Below are 14500 nucleotides of genomic sequence, written 5' to 3'. Positions count from 1 at the left end.
GCCGGCTGTCTCTGACACTCTTGAAATAACCCATTATATAGGTGATGGTCTGAAGGACAAGTGCCTTCAGGCCTACAGCCAGGTCTATAGTCTCTCAAAATATGCCCCAGAATCTCATGGAAGGCAGATTAAAAAGGTTATTTTCTTGGAAGCCATGGCAGAGATTCTGACTTATTCTGGACAGGGGACAGAATATATGCACTTGACCAGCATCCCGGGAGATTCTGAGGCAGCTTGCCCGCAGCCCACACTCAGAAAGCAAAGCATGCATTCAGGGCTTATCTTCCTCCCTGGGGGAGGGCGCCCAAGTGTTGTGATTTGGGGTGGAGGGAACCTCTCCTACTGGTTCCTAGAGTCTTGTTAGGATCTTTGAAATCCGTGGCTTAGATATCCCTTGCTCGAAGGCCACTAGTGAAGAGGTAAAGAGTTAACCATTTTTTTTTTTTTGCCACTGTTAGTATTTTAGCTCAGATGTGCTGGGCTGATCGAGAGCTAGTGAAAAGGGGCACTGGGATTGGAGCGTGCAGCTGCCGTCTGATAGCTGAAGAGCAGGGATTGACAAGGGAGGCGGGGAGGAGCCACAGAGAAGGGATGGAGACAAACGTCCTCTGTAGTTCTTTGCAATTTTGCCCAAGCCTGGCCTGGAGGGAGATGGAAAGAGGAGGCCATTGTCCCCAGTGGTAGTGCCAAGTAGTCAAGCAAAGGAATCGCCAATTCATTCAATTTGTCTATCAGATCCCTCTGGGCCTGCAACCGGGCTTCTGCGGCCATCAAGGTCAAATCGTGGAGAACGCTTATCTAAGGGACTCTGCAGAAAACAAAGGAAATCTCATTTTCTCTCAAATTTAATTTTACCCTGTGCTCTGAGAGTGTGATCCTATCAGGGCTGCAGTGTAATAGCCCAGTTGGAGTGGGTTATATTGGATTTTCGATAGCGCCCACGAGCACCTGCATGGTGTGCACATCCGGCCCCAGCTGTCTGCGGCACTCAGGGACCCTGAGAGTGGAGATGATTTGCCTTTCCTCCATCTTCAGCAACTGATCTTGTTGTCCCTCAGCTTTAGTATGTAGTCAGCTGGACTGAGGTACTAAAACGGTCCTACAGACCCAGGCTAAGATGTTTCTATTACAGGTTCCCAGGGGAAACTGGGTTGTTTGAAAGTTTCTAACTGCTGAATATAATGCCAGGCTCACAGCCCTCATCCTGGGCTTCCAGGAGCAGGCAGGATGTCAGGCCATTATGGTGCGCTATAAAGGATCCGTGGCAAACGGCCCGTGGACACAGGAAATGCAGAAATATAGAGGAAGGACGGCAGAGATGAAATGGAGTGAACTGACCAATGCATTTTATCACTGAGGACAATTTTTCTTGCTATAGAGAGATGAAGGTGTGTCACAAGGCTGGGGTCAGGCACTGAGCATCCGAGGGGTGGAGCTAGGGGGTGGCAAGGGGCTACAAGAGACTGAAAGCCTGAGAAAACTTCAGTGTCTGCCCTGAGAGACCAAAGCCAACACTAAGGTTAAAGGGCTAACACTGAGATTGGGAAGCCAAGAAATTTTATGGGTTGAAAATAAAGTTAGAAGCAAGAACCAGATGACTGCTAAAAAAATAGCTTTGGGATGCTAGAAGTTCACCTTTATTTTTGCATTGTCCTAAGAGCTAAAGTAGACAAATACAATCATTAGTAGGGTAAGTGAATGGAAATGCACACGTAATATGTATAAATATAGAGACAATTAAAAGTGTGTATAGAAAAGAACAGTGGCCATAGTTGCGCATATGGTTCCTCATTGTGTAGATAAGCTATCAGCTCTCTGGAATGAACTTCAGGTACATACTAAGTCCTAGGGCAGGACTTTCTGATATGACCTCTGCCCAAGGGTCATTCCCCAGGCCACCCCTAATACACAGAGCCCTCCAGGGCCTGCAGGCAACCTTGCATGGCTGCTGAACATCACGCCCAAGTCTCAGAACAAGGGGCTTTCAGCTAGAAGACTCCAGGGACTCCGTGGCTTAAAAAAAAAATTAAAAAAATCAGGAGTGGAAGGTTACATGGACTCCAAGGACAGAGCTGACGAGTAGCAAGGTCCCCTTCTGCTTTAGGGAGAAGAGCCTTTGGTTCAGGCATGAAGAAAAGAGAGACTCTTGTCGTATCTCTAGAAACCACAAATCAATAAAGCCTTTTTAGAGAAACGGTCCTGAAATCATAGCTTATTGAGGAAGTGTCTATGAGTAACAAATCACAAGTTGAGAATTTTATGTTGTTTTTGTCATTTAATAATAATAATATCCATCACAATTTATGAAGTGTTCACCATGTAGCAGGCCTGGGGTTAGGTGCTGTGTATACTGCACTGATAGTCCTACAACAACCCTACAAGGGTTAAGGATAGGACTCCAGACCCATCCTCTCTCTTTCCCTCCTCTTTTCTTTCTCTTTCATCTTCAGCAAATAGGAGGGTTTGGCAGATAAAGGAGTTTTGGCCTCTGTTTCAAATGTCTCTTCAGGTGTTTAGGGAATCCTTTCCTACCACGGTATTTAGCTTCAGCGTTAGGCCTCCTTTTGATGAATAAAACACAACCTTTTCGAGCTGTCAGGGCTACTTGGCATTAAATTTACTTGTGCTTCTAACTCTTCCTGAGAACTCAGCTGAGCCCTGCCGGTAAAACAAAGGTGAGCGGGACAGCTTGTGAATAACGGGCTGAATTCTCGTCAAGCAGGAGAGTCAGAAGAGGGCCCTGCTTCTGCATGATCTCCTGGCACCCAGACAATGGTCATCTGGCTACCCTGGGGGGAAGGGAGGGGGGCAAGAAGATTAATTTCATTAATGTCTAGTTCTTCCGACTTGTAGAAACTAAAATGATTGACACTATCCAGGACTGGGAAGGCTGTAGGCAAAGGGAGTACTCAAATGTTGACGGTGCAATCTTTGTGGAACATGACCTGGAATGTCCTATTAAAATTGCACAGGTCTGATCAGCAACCCCTTATTATGAATCCTTATTACAGAAATATATGTGTGTATAATATATAGCATATATAGGTCTGTGACTTATATCTATAGGGCTATATGTCAGGGGCAGATTATAGGGTAATGTGTAGTGAATTATCTCATTTTCCAAATCAAACAAACAGGAAAATGTGTGTGTGTGTGTGTGTGTGTGTATAAATGTGTGTGTGTTAGTGAACACAGAGAAAGCCGTGGAAGGACACATGCACTGAACTGTGATCTCAGTCGACGGGAACCAGAAGGGTCGGAAGGATATTAGCTCTTTCTTTATACATCTCTACACTGTTTTACACATTCTAAAAAGCACAGAATGCTTTTCGCTTAAAAATGAAATTTTAAAGTCGTGCTTAAACCTATTTAGAAAAACCAGGAGGCGTGTATGGCCATCACCGCCCATCACTGCTACCAGTATCAATATATGATCTGCACTAACACAATTTTGCTCTAGAGATGACAGGGGTGGGATGACATAAATAACACCGAAGTGCCCCAAGGGACCCTGTGAAGAGGAATCTCGGTTTGTGAAAGCTCCTCGGCCTGAACCTCCAAAGGCAGCGTCACCTAAGCTCAACAAAGCCCTTGGAGAGCAAGCTGTTTAGTAAGCACACTCATGCAGCCTCATTATCAGTGGCGCCTCTGAACTTGATAAACTGTGCAAACAAAAGAAAAGCAGGCTTAACAACAAACCTTAAGCAGCTTTGGCAAAAGTGCTCAGCAGATCAGATCATTCTAGAAGGTGTAAGCAGACCTGGTTTCTCTGTTGCCAATACTCACCAGTTCACTGCGAAGAACTGAGGACTCTATCAGGTGTCCATGTGGGTTGTAACAGCGGGCCATCCAGGCTCTTACAACATGACCCTTGCTGTCATCCCTGCTCTAACACAAACTCTTATTTCAACATTAAATTATTTGATTTCACTTGGGAAATAGGGCCTGTGAGATTAGACAAAGCCAAACCACAAAACTCTCTAAACTCTAAAAATGCTGGTAACCATGCATTTAGGGTTGACATTTGGCTAGAACGTGCAGAGAATATGCAATTCTGTATATTTGTAAAGCACCTAATACTTTACAAAACTTTTATTAAAAATAAAAGTAATATTAACCTTTATTAAATGCTATTTAGTGCCATGCATCTTATTTCATTTAGTCCTAAGAATAGCTCTACGAGATCGTATCGGTCTGTTGCACAAGTGACAAAATGAGATGGGAAGTATGTGATTTGCCATGGCCATACAGATGGTACACGGCGAAGCTAGAATTCAAACCCTCAGCATCTGGTGTCTGCAACACAAATCCAGAACTTCTGATACTAAATTGGGTCTTGTCGCTGTACCATGCTGCTTTCCCATACAAGGTTATGACGACCCTTTCCCTCAGAGGGACAAATAGTCTTGGGTCTAGTTCTTGGCCATATAACTCCTTACAAGGAAGAAACTCACACCACTCCCCAAGCACCTGTCTGCATGCCTTTGCACAAGCTGTCCCCTCTATCTAGAATGTTCAGTTCCTCTTTTCTGCCTTACAATAATTTATTACTCATCTCAAGACTTGGCTCAGCTCCCCAAACTGAGTAAGGCATATCTTCTGTCATCCTGTATTGCGAAGCTTAGCTTACCCTGAATTGTGATTTTTCATGTCTGGTAAACTCCATTTATCTACAAAGCTTTTGAGAACAGAGCCGTGTATTCATTTATATCCCACAAAACCCAGCACAGTGCCTGACACACAGAAGCTGCTTGACACATGTTTTATGAACCAATGAATGGATAAATGAAACAAACGAATGAATAGCCACAACTCTCAGGTTCCTTTTTAGAGTGAAACCAAAATTCCTCCTAATGGGAAGATGTAGAGAAGGCACAAACGATGGAAGTCAGAAAATACAGATTCCCCAGAGCAGATTGAGAGTCCGGCTTTGAGATGAGGTTCATGCCGGCCAAGATAGGATGTCAAGTCTTAGCATTCCAGACAAGGCACCTCAGGGAGCCTTCCAGGGCCCTAGAACACCAGAGTCCAAGGAAGATGCTCGGTAGGGGAAAGGCAAAAAGGCTGGGGACACACTAGGTGGGTTTCCCCTCCTGTGCTCCTCATTCGGTTGTGAGCTAAGCCCTATTCCTTAGGCAGGGTTCTGCCTCAGTCAGGTGAGGACACAACCAGGACTATCACAGCTGGCAGTGGGCAAATTCAACTCTCCATGACAGTAGGTGGGCTCGGTGGCACTGGACCTACCAGAAACACCTGGAGAATGGAGCATGGCTCTGCTGTCCTCATCGAGCTCAGATGGGAAGGTGCAGAGTGTGACAGGGAGTTTCCTTGGGTTCAGGACAGACATTTTAGTGATCACCGTCTGGCATCTACAGGTGCTCAAAAATCTTCGTTGAGTGGATGAGTGAGTGAATAAATGAAAAAGAGGGTAAAGAGAAAAGAAATCCAAATCATCTTTAATAGATCGCAAACCTCCTCTTCCTAGGAACTTGCTCCTATTTCTCAGTATCCGTACAAATGCTACACACATCTCGAGGCCTGGTTCAAGCCCACCTCCATCCTCTTCAGTGCACTGGGCATGGGATTATCGTCCACGGGGCCCTTTGTATTCTTCATATTTTAATGCGTTTTTGGATTGTCTCCTCCATCATGTAGGCCATGTTCTTCTTTGGTTTCCACTACCCCTAGCACACAGGACTCAGCTGTAGCTGGTACCCTTTGACTGCCTGTGCCTCCAAATACAAGGAAAGAAGGAAGTAAAGACTCCAGGGCTAAGAGGAATGGTGAGAAAGATGGGAAGAAAGAGATGGGTTTTGGTGGCAAAGAAAAACCATGTTTTGTACAATCCAGCTTGTGCTAAAATTAAAATAGAAATGACTTTCAAGATGGCATGTGTAATTACAGTTAATTAAATATTCTGTTACCCAAATTATTTAATTACCAAATCTTCCCACAGCCTCTGAGTTGATTTAATCACAAATGCCAGAAAAATTAGGGAAGTGGTGAATGGATGGTCTCTTCGTACATTCTGTATTATAAATGGAACTTTTGGCCAGAAAAGGGAGGGAGGGAGGCAGAGAAGAAGAGGAAAGTGTGAAGCAAAGACCTCCTTATGCTCCAATCTGCTGGGAGCTTTGTCTCAGAAAAGGGGAGGGGGGCAAGACCAGGAAATGCAACAAAACTAATGTGCCGTAGCTGGGAAGTAGGCTGGTTGCAGGAGGGGACAGTGAGAAGGATTGGGGCTTAAGAGTCAGCCAAACCCAGTTCAGCCCAGCAATGGCAGTTACTAGCTGAGTGGACCTTCCTGACTGTGTTTTTCATTCATAGAACTGGAATGATAATAATAATACTAGAAATAAGGCCAACCCATGAGATCACTATGCAGATGAAATAAGCTAATAGGTGTAAACCACTTGACACAGTGATGATGGTACACTCAGGGATTGGCAGTTCCCCACTTTGATTTTGAAAACCGCTTGTTGCTTCAGTTGGGGACAGGGAGGAAGCTGGGGAGGAGGCCAGGGCTGTATGTCCCAGCGTTTCAGTTCCCCTACAGGACTGTCTCTCTGTGTAAGATAATGCCGGCGCTGATGATACACTTGTTCCGCTTGTCACCGCTGTGCCTCTTTCCTCCATTCCATTCATCTATCGTCCCAACACCTCTTATCCCATTCCCCCATCAGCCCTACCCTCTGTCTCACCTGTGGCTCTCTTTGCCTTGTGTGCGGAGCCATCTGTTCTGCTGGTGGGTCTTCCTCTTCTTTCACATTTTGTTTTCTTGGCTAAATGATTGTCTATCTCAGGCAAGTGTTTTATCTCCATGGCCCAAGAGTAGAATGTATCAGAGGAAATCTCAAGTTCAGTGGAGTGAAAATGTGGGTGTTGGTTGAGGCTTAGTATACGGGGCAAGGGACAGGACTCAGGGACTTGAAATATTAGAGTTAGAGGGGTCCTAACACGTCCTCTAGTCCTCCCTGTCTCTAAGGTGCAGGTGTAGAAACTGAGGCACAGACGTGGAAAAGGCCTTGCTTGTGCTCAATAACTGCTATAGCACCAGGAGTCAGTCCTACATTTTCTCTTCTCATCTAATGCTCTTATTATGATAAACCACTGCTTTTTCAGGGCAGGTTATAATTTTATAGTGTGTACCAAAAATAAAACACCCAAGACAAAAATACTCAAAAAGAGGTTGCCATGGCTATTCTAGTTTGCCCCAGCCCTCCTCATTCTCTCAATGGCAAACACTCCCACGCGGATCCCCTATTGTCACTGCTCGTTAGCACTGCCACTACTTCTTACTCAGCCACTCCTCTGCCCCTCTGTAGGTGCTGGTGAGGCTGGCCAGGCTCCTAGCCTTGCTTCCTTAGACAGTTAACAAGATCCACAGAAAACAAGAGGTCTGCTGCACGCCAAAGTTAAAGGTACGTGAGAGGGTTCATCCTGCAGGAAGTCCATCCTAGCACTAGGGGTCTGACTCAGAGGCCAGCACCGACTCAGAGGTCTTGATTCACCCACATGTGGGTAAACTGAAGGGTCTCTCATTTTTCCCTTTGCCCCAGGACGATGGATGGCCTCTACAGTTTGGAAATTCTCCAGTGGGAATTTGTCCTGGTTTTAAGGTTCACCTGCTACATCAGCCAGGTAATTCCAATATTCAGCAGGAGTGAGTTTTCTTATCATGACTCCAGGTCTACATTTGTAGAACACATTTTATCAAGTGCTTGGCAGGAGATACGGAATGGCAAGGAGGTAATTCTCTTGAATTGAACTGATTTGAGAATGTTTAATAAAAACTCCCCCAAATCAAGTTGCTTGGATACAGATGGTAGTGTGTGCTTCAGACGGAGTTAATTCAATGGAGGCGGAATTAATTACAGGAGTCCTCCGTAATCATCCCATCGTTCACACACCCATACGATGCTGTGCCCTCCCTGGCTGTAGGAGATCCTCAATCGAACAGCAGATCTTATTCTTCTTGGACTATTACAGTCCATAGAGGCCCATAGGTTACTGAGAAGAGAGTTAACATTGTCCGTATTTGAATTCCTGAATGTTTATTCTAGAAATATAAAAAATCAATTTCAATCCAAGAAGATTTATGTTTCCCCACACAGAAATCAGGCATGCTCTGTTTTTTTGTTTTTTTGGTTTTTTTTTTGCGGTACGTGGGCCTCTCACTGTTGTGGCCTCTCCCGTTGCGGAGCACAGGCTCTGGACACGCAGGCTCAGCGGCCATGGCTCCTGGGCCCAGCCACTCCACGGCATGTGGGATCCACCCGGACCGGGGCACGAACCCGTGTCCCCCTCATCGGCAGGCGGACTCTCAACCACTGCGCCACCAGGGAAGCCAGGCATGCTCTGGTTTTGAGAGCTATATATTACTTGTGATGGCCTGGGAGCCACCTACTTAGGCTACTCTCAGGCCACATCATGGGGACCAGCCCTGCCTCTCACCTCTCTATCCAGGTCCCCACAACCGGACCTTCTGTTCCCTCCACCTGATGGACCATTCTTGTTCCAATTCCCAGATCAATCCAGAGATGTGAAAGGCAGCAGCTAAAGAGCCTCATGCAAAACAGTTGGGGTTAGCATCCATCACCCAGGGCTGCACTGAGATCAAGGTACTTAGTATTAACCACTTCCTCCTCTGTGGTCAGAAACAGGAGATGGTATTCCTGGGATAGTCACATGAAAACAATAATGGTGGTGATACTGCTATCAGCTAACACTTAAAAATGGCTTACTATGTTCTAAGCACTTTATACTTATAAGCACATTTATTTTTCAAATTTTATTTTATTTATTTATACAGCAGGTTCTTATTAGTTATCCATTTTATACATATTAGTGTATATATGTCAACTCTCCCAGTAACAGCTGAATCACAGCTAAGAGCCCCCGCTCTCTTTCCCAGGCTCCAGATCCCAGGACCGGATGCCCGTTTAATTTTTGCTGACTGCCCAATTCTCTTGCTGTTCCTTATCCTCTTCTAGGACTAGAAATCTGCCCCTGCACCCCAGTTCCAAGGCCAGGACCAGTCACCCATGGACAGGATTCCTGCATAATAATTATACTGTCTTCTGCCTGATTTCCCAAACTCCTCTATGTGAGGCCTTTCCTGGGGCCCCAGCCCCTGCTTTTGGAACCACAACACTCTCTGCTGTGTGACTCTTTTTTTTTTTTGCGGTACGCGGGCCTCTCACTGTTGTGGCCTCTCCCATTGTGGAGCACAGGCTCCGGACGCGCAGTCTCAGCGGCCATGGCTCATGGGCCCAGCCGCTCCGCGGCATGTGGGATCCTCCCGGACCAGGGCACGAACCCGTGTCCCCTGCATCGGCAGGCGGACTCTCAACCACTGCGCCACCAGGGAAGCCCTGCTGTGTGACTCTTCACCAGAGTGGCCTCTCTGTTTGGACACTGAGCCTCCTCAGCCCTGACAAACCCATGCTTGGTTGGAATAGGTCTCATCCCAGACCTGATGCTTCAGACCAGAGTCTGGAAAACATGATCATAAGATGGCAAGACTGTCCAACAATGAGCTCCTTCTGGAACCTCCATAGCTAACATGCATTGAGTATGACTTAAAACCAACTCGACTTATACCAACGTGAAGAGAGTGAAAGTGTGGTTCCATTGTGGATCTTACAGATTGGATTCTGAACATTCATAAAAAAAGACTAGACTTAGTTTGTATGAATCCAGGTTTTAAGAAAATGTTAATGAAAGATGGCTGGGACATTCAAGGCAGCATTCTGAGCTTGTCTTCTGTTTATTTCTCCTGCTCCCCAGTGTCCTGAGTTCTAATGGTCCCTGATAAATGGCATGCTGGAATATGATTACAGAGCAGACATAGTTATTACATGGTGCCGTTGTCTACTGTGCAGCGGTTACTGTGATGTTCGGGGATCCAGAATAATGAAAGCAGAAATAACATGGATAATTAAAACTTGAATCCAATAACATTTTTAAACCATTTAGTTTCTCCGACACCAGATCCTTTCTCCTAACTCACAAACATATAGACTACATTGAGCTGTACCTCTTTTTTCTGCTCATACCTACCCTGTGTACTCCCTGTACTCCCGCACCTCCACTGCACCTACCTGGAGGGAGATTGGACTGATTTATAAAGTCATCATAGGGACTTCCCTGGTGGTCCAGTGGTAAAGAATCTGCCTTGCAATGCAGGGGATGCGGGTTAAATCCCTGGTCAGGGAACTAAGATCCCACATGACGAGGGGCAATTAAGCCCGCGTGCCCCAAACTACAGAGCCCACACGCTCTGGAACCCGCGCCACAGCTACAGAGCCCACGTGCCCTGGAGCCTGCACGCCACAACTAGAGAAGGGAAAACCTGCACACCACAACTAGAGAGAAGCCCGCACAGCACCAAGAAAAGGTCCCACATGCCTCAACGAAAATCCCGCGTGCCACAACTAAGACCCAACCTAGCCAAAAATAAATAAATAAATATTTTTAAAAAATCATCATAGACAGAGAGAAGCAAAAAATTAAAAAAATAAAGAAGCCCTGGTTAATCCACAGCCTGATTAATCATGCCTGAGTGACAATGAGTGAGAGACAGTACATTTATTTTTTCATGATAGGTTCATCTTCAGGGGCCAGAGTAAGCCAGGTATCAGTTAATCAGTGCCTGGATAATTAAGAGTTAGATGAACATCAGTGTGGCTCCGAGAAGAAATCTTCCACTGAGGTGGAAATGTCAAATCTAATGTTGTCTGGGCTCCTTTTCATTGTCTAAAGCTTGTCTCAGCTGTGTATTTGGATTAGATCTCTGCTCAGGCTTCTTATCTGTACATGCGGTCTCATGATCACCATGAGACACTGCTCTACAGAGAAGGAGATGCTGACTCTAATGAGGGGGAAGTAAGTGTCATTCCCCAGAGGTGACAAGCTCCTTTCCCCACCCCCATCTCCAGTGAACCTTAGAAGAGACTCATGGATTTCCAGGGTTCCCCCATCACTTGTCAAGCTGCATACGAGCATCTAATTGCTCTTGTCTACGGAAGCATAACTCTTACAGCTAGGTTGCTGTGTCAGGTTCTTGAGAAACAGGGAGAACAGACCTTTCAGTAACGTACCTAAGACCCTGATGCTGAGATCTCGAGATTGGGTGGAGACACAGAGAACAAACTTCCTTTTATGCAGAGTCCTGCTGGAAGAGATGTCTCACAGAGGTGCTGTTGTTCAACTGGACAGCAGGATGAATTACATGAGGTCTCTCAGTCGTTAACAATAACCAGTTGTGACATTCTTGAGCAGGGACACTCCTCAATGACTTCCAGAGAATGTCCAATGTCTTTCTTGGGGAAATGTCGGGCTCTCTCTCATTCTTATATTAAAATCCCCAAACCCACTTGGACCAACTCCCCTTCAGATGACTTCACGTGAATCGACTCTTATGCATGTGGACTCAGGCTAGGTCTTAGCACAGAAGGACCGCTCAGAAAAATCCCACCCCTGCACTTCAGCCCCAGGGTTGGGGGAAAGGCAAAAACTTATTGAACTAGTTGGTTGCAGGTCACAAAGGCCCACACACTGGAATGTTGGAGAAAGGAAAAGTTAGGGCGCCAAAGCCCTCCACCTGAGAGTAGAATGTAACCCAATCATCTTCCACATTTTAGCAGGATCCTGCCTTTGATTGGTTGGAAGACTCTAACAAACAATTATGACTGAGTCCATCTTCCAACAAATCACTCACCCATAGGGCTGAACTAGGCCATAATCCCTACTTGCTTGCCTCTGAATATTGTTTTTCTAAACAGATATATCAATTTTCCTTATGTTGTTTTCTTTTAACTCTTACTCTTTCTATGGAAGCCTAGAGTTTTATTAAATGAAATATTTTCTTCTTGACTTCTCTCTCTCAGCACCTACATCAGCAAATTCTACCAATGTTACCTTCAAGATATATCCAGAACCTGATCACTCCCGCACCTCCACTGCACATACTCTGGCCTGAGCCACCAGCATCTCTCCTGGAAACTGATGTCCTTCTTTTCACCCTTGCCTCAAGACAGTCTATTCTCTACACAGCAGCCAGAGTGATTCTTTTAAATCCCAAGTCATATCATGTCACTTCTCTACTTGCTTTCCAGCTCCCACAAAGGAAAAGACGAGGACTTCATAATGACCTGCGAGACCTTCTGTGATCTTGTCCCAGCTGAATTTTCAACCTCACTCAGGATCCCTGGCCAGGACCCCATCCCAGTCACACTGGCCTCCAGGTTCACTCCCACCTTGGGAATCTTAAACTCACTGTTCTTTAAGCCAGAAATGTTCTTCTCCTAGCTCTTCACATATTTCCCTTCCTCATTTTATTTTGGTCTCTGCTCAAATGTCCTCTATCAGAGAAGGGGACCCAGAAAAAGAAACACATGCATATTCCTGGCCCTTCACCGTAAGTGGGCTATTTTTTAGATAGATGTTGGCCCTTCAGGTTCAATTCCATAATCACTCTTGACATCCTGGAGATATACTCTAAGTTTTGACAGGAATTATCTCCCACTACATCATCCTCTAGTTAGAAGGCAGTGCTATTGAATGGGAAGTGTTTGGAAGTAGGTACCAGGAGTTCTTGGCCTCTCCTAGGCTATCACTGAGTAATAGTGATATTAGTCACCATAAGTCACCAACATCCTCTGCCTTAGTGTTTTCATATGTAAATAGATATTTGACAAGCCCACCCATATCACAGAGTCAATGTAAAGGCCAAATACCGTACTTTACTGGATGACGCTTTTAGAATATGTGTACTATGCAGATAAGATCCTGTTACTCTTACTAGAGGGGAAAACAAAACAAAGATGGGAAGAGAGATATAGAAAGGCAAGGGCAATTCTGCAGAACGCAGAGAACTTTGACTATTTCCCCCTTCTCAGTTTCTTTTCAGTAGGCAATGAAAAATACATTGAAATATGACTGCAGAAGGGCGGCCAAATTCAATACTCATAATATCTATTCAATATTCAGCAATACACATGCAATATTGCAGATAGTTGTGGGGTGTGATGGTCTCTTTCCAATAGCTCCAAAGGGGAAAACAAAATGTTATAAGATAGCAGCCAGTCATTAGATGCATGCTGATTGTTTAGGTGATGTGAGAGTCAGCAATCATGTGCAAATTAAAACATAATTATGGGACTTCCCTGGTGGCACAGTGGTTGAGAATCTGCCTGCTAATGCAGGGGACGCGGGTTCGTGCCCTGGTCTGGGAAGATCCCACATGCCGCAGAGCAGCTGGGCCCGTGAGCCATGGCTGCTGAGCCTGCACGTCCGGAGCCTGTGCTCCGCAATAAGAGAGGCCGCGCTAGTGAGAGGCCCGCGCACCGCGATGAAGAGTGGCCCCCGCTCGCCGCAACTAGAGAAAGCCCTCGCACAGAAACGAAGACCCAACACAGCAAAAATAAATTAATTAATTAATAAATTCCTACCCCCAACATCTTCTTTAAAAAGAAATAAATTAATTAATTAATAAACTCCTACTCCCAACATCTTCTTTAAAAAAAAAAAACAAAACATAATTATGGGACTTCCCTGGTGGCGCAGTGGTTGAGAGTCCGCCTACTGATGCAGGGGACGCGGGTTCGTGCCCTGGTCTGGGAAGATCCCACATGCCGCAGAGCGGCTGGGCCCGTGAGCCATGGCTGCTGAGCCTGCACGTCCGGAGCCTGTGCTCCGCAACGGGAGAGGCCACAGCAGTGACAGGCAAAAAACATAATTATGCACACAGACCACCCAGGATTAAGTAACATTTCACAGATATATGCTAAATTACTAAACACTCTTTGAAATAAATTATGACCATCATTTGCTTTTTTCCCAAGTATATTATTACTAAAAAGATCAAAGACGTGTATTGCCTAGTGAGTTAGCAGTATGCATGTTATAAGAGATTGTTTCCCCAAATTTGAGGATGTGTTAGCAACTAAGTAGTCACGTTACCCCACAGGGTCGGTAAACAATTTATGTAAACGTGCACTGAAAGGCACACTGGCCAACAAAATGACATTCCTCCCTTGGCAATGCAGACTGTTCAGCTTTGAGGTAGCTAGTGAATTTATTGCAGATCTAATCAGTGCCACCTCATCATAATCCTCAGCTGCATGTAAGTACACACTTCTCCAGCTCTGGTGTGAGCTGTGTCATTCCTCAGCCCAGCCAGGTCATGGCTGTGGGCGGAAGGGTCAAGATCATGGTGGTCTTGGACTTACTGGTCCAACGATTGGAAAATGAAGAAAGCCTGAGCTGTACGGGGGCATTCTTTATGAAGTAGACCAGTGGTTGACTCCCCATTGTCGCCATTCCTCCGCGTCCCTTGCCCAGTTCCACAAAGCTGGACAACTCCAAGAGAGAGATGACCCTAATGGCGATGTCCTGGGGCCATTTTGTGAATGGCCTGAGGTCTGTCTGCTTTTCTGTGCAACCCCAGAAACTAGACCACTCCCCTCATCTCTGTCTTCCCCTACCTGGCATGGTG

The sequence above is a fragment of the Stenella coeruleoalba genome (genome assembly GCF_951394435.1).
Source record: "Stenella coeruleoalba genome assembly, chromosome: 1".
Classification (NCBI taxonomy): Eukaryota; Metazoa; Chordata; class Mammalia; order Artiodactyla; family Delphinidae; genus Stenella; species Stenella coeruleoalba.
Note: the sequence above shows the minus strand (reverse complement) of the source record.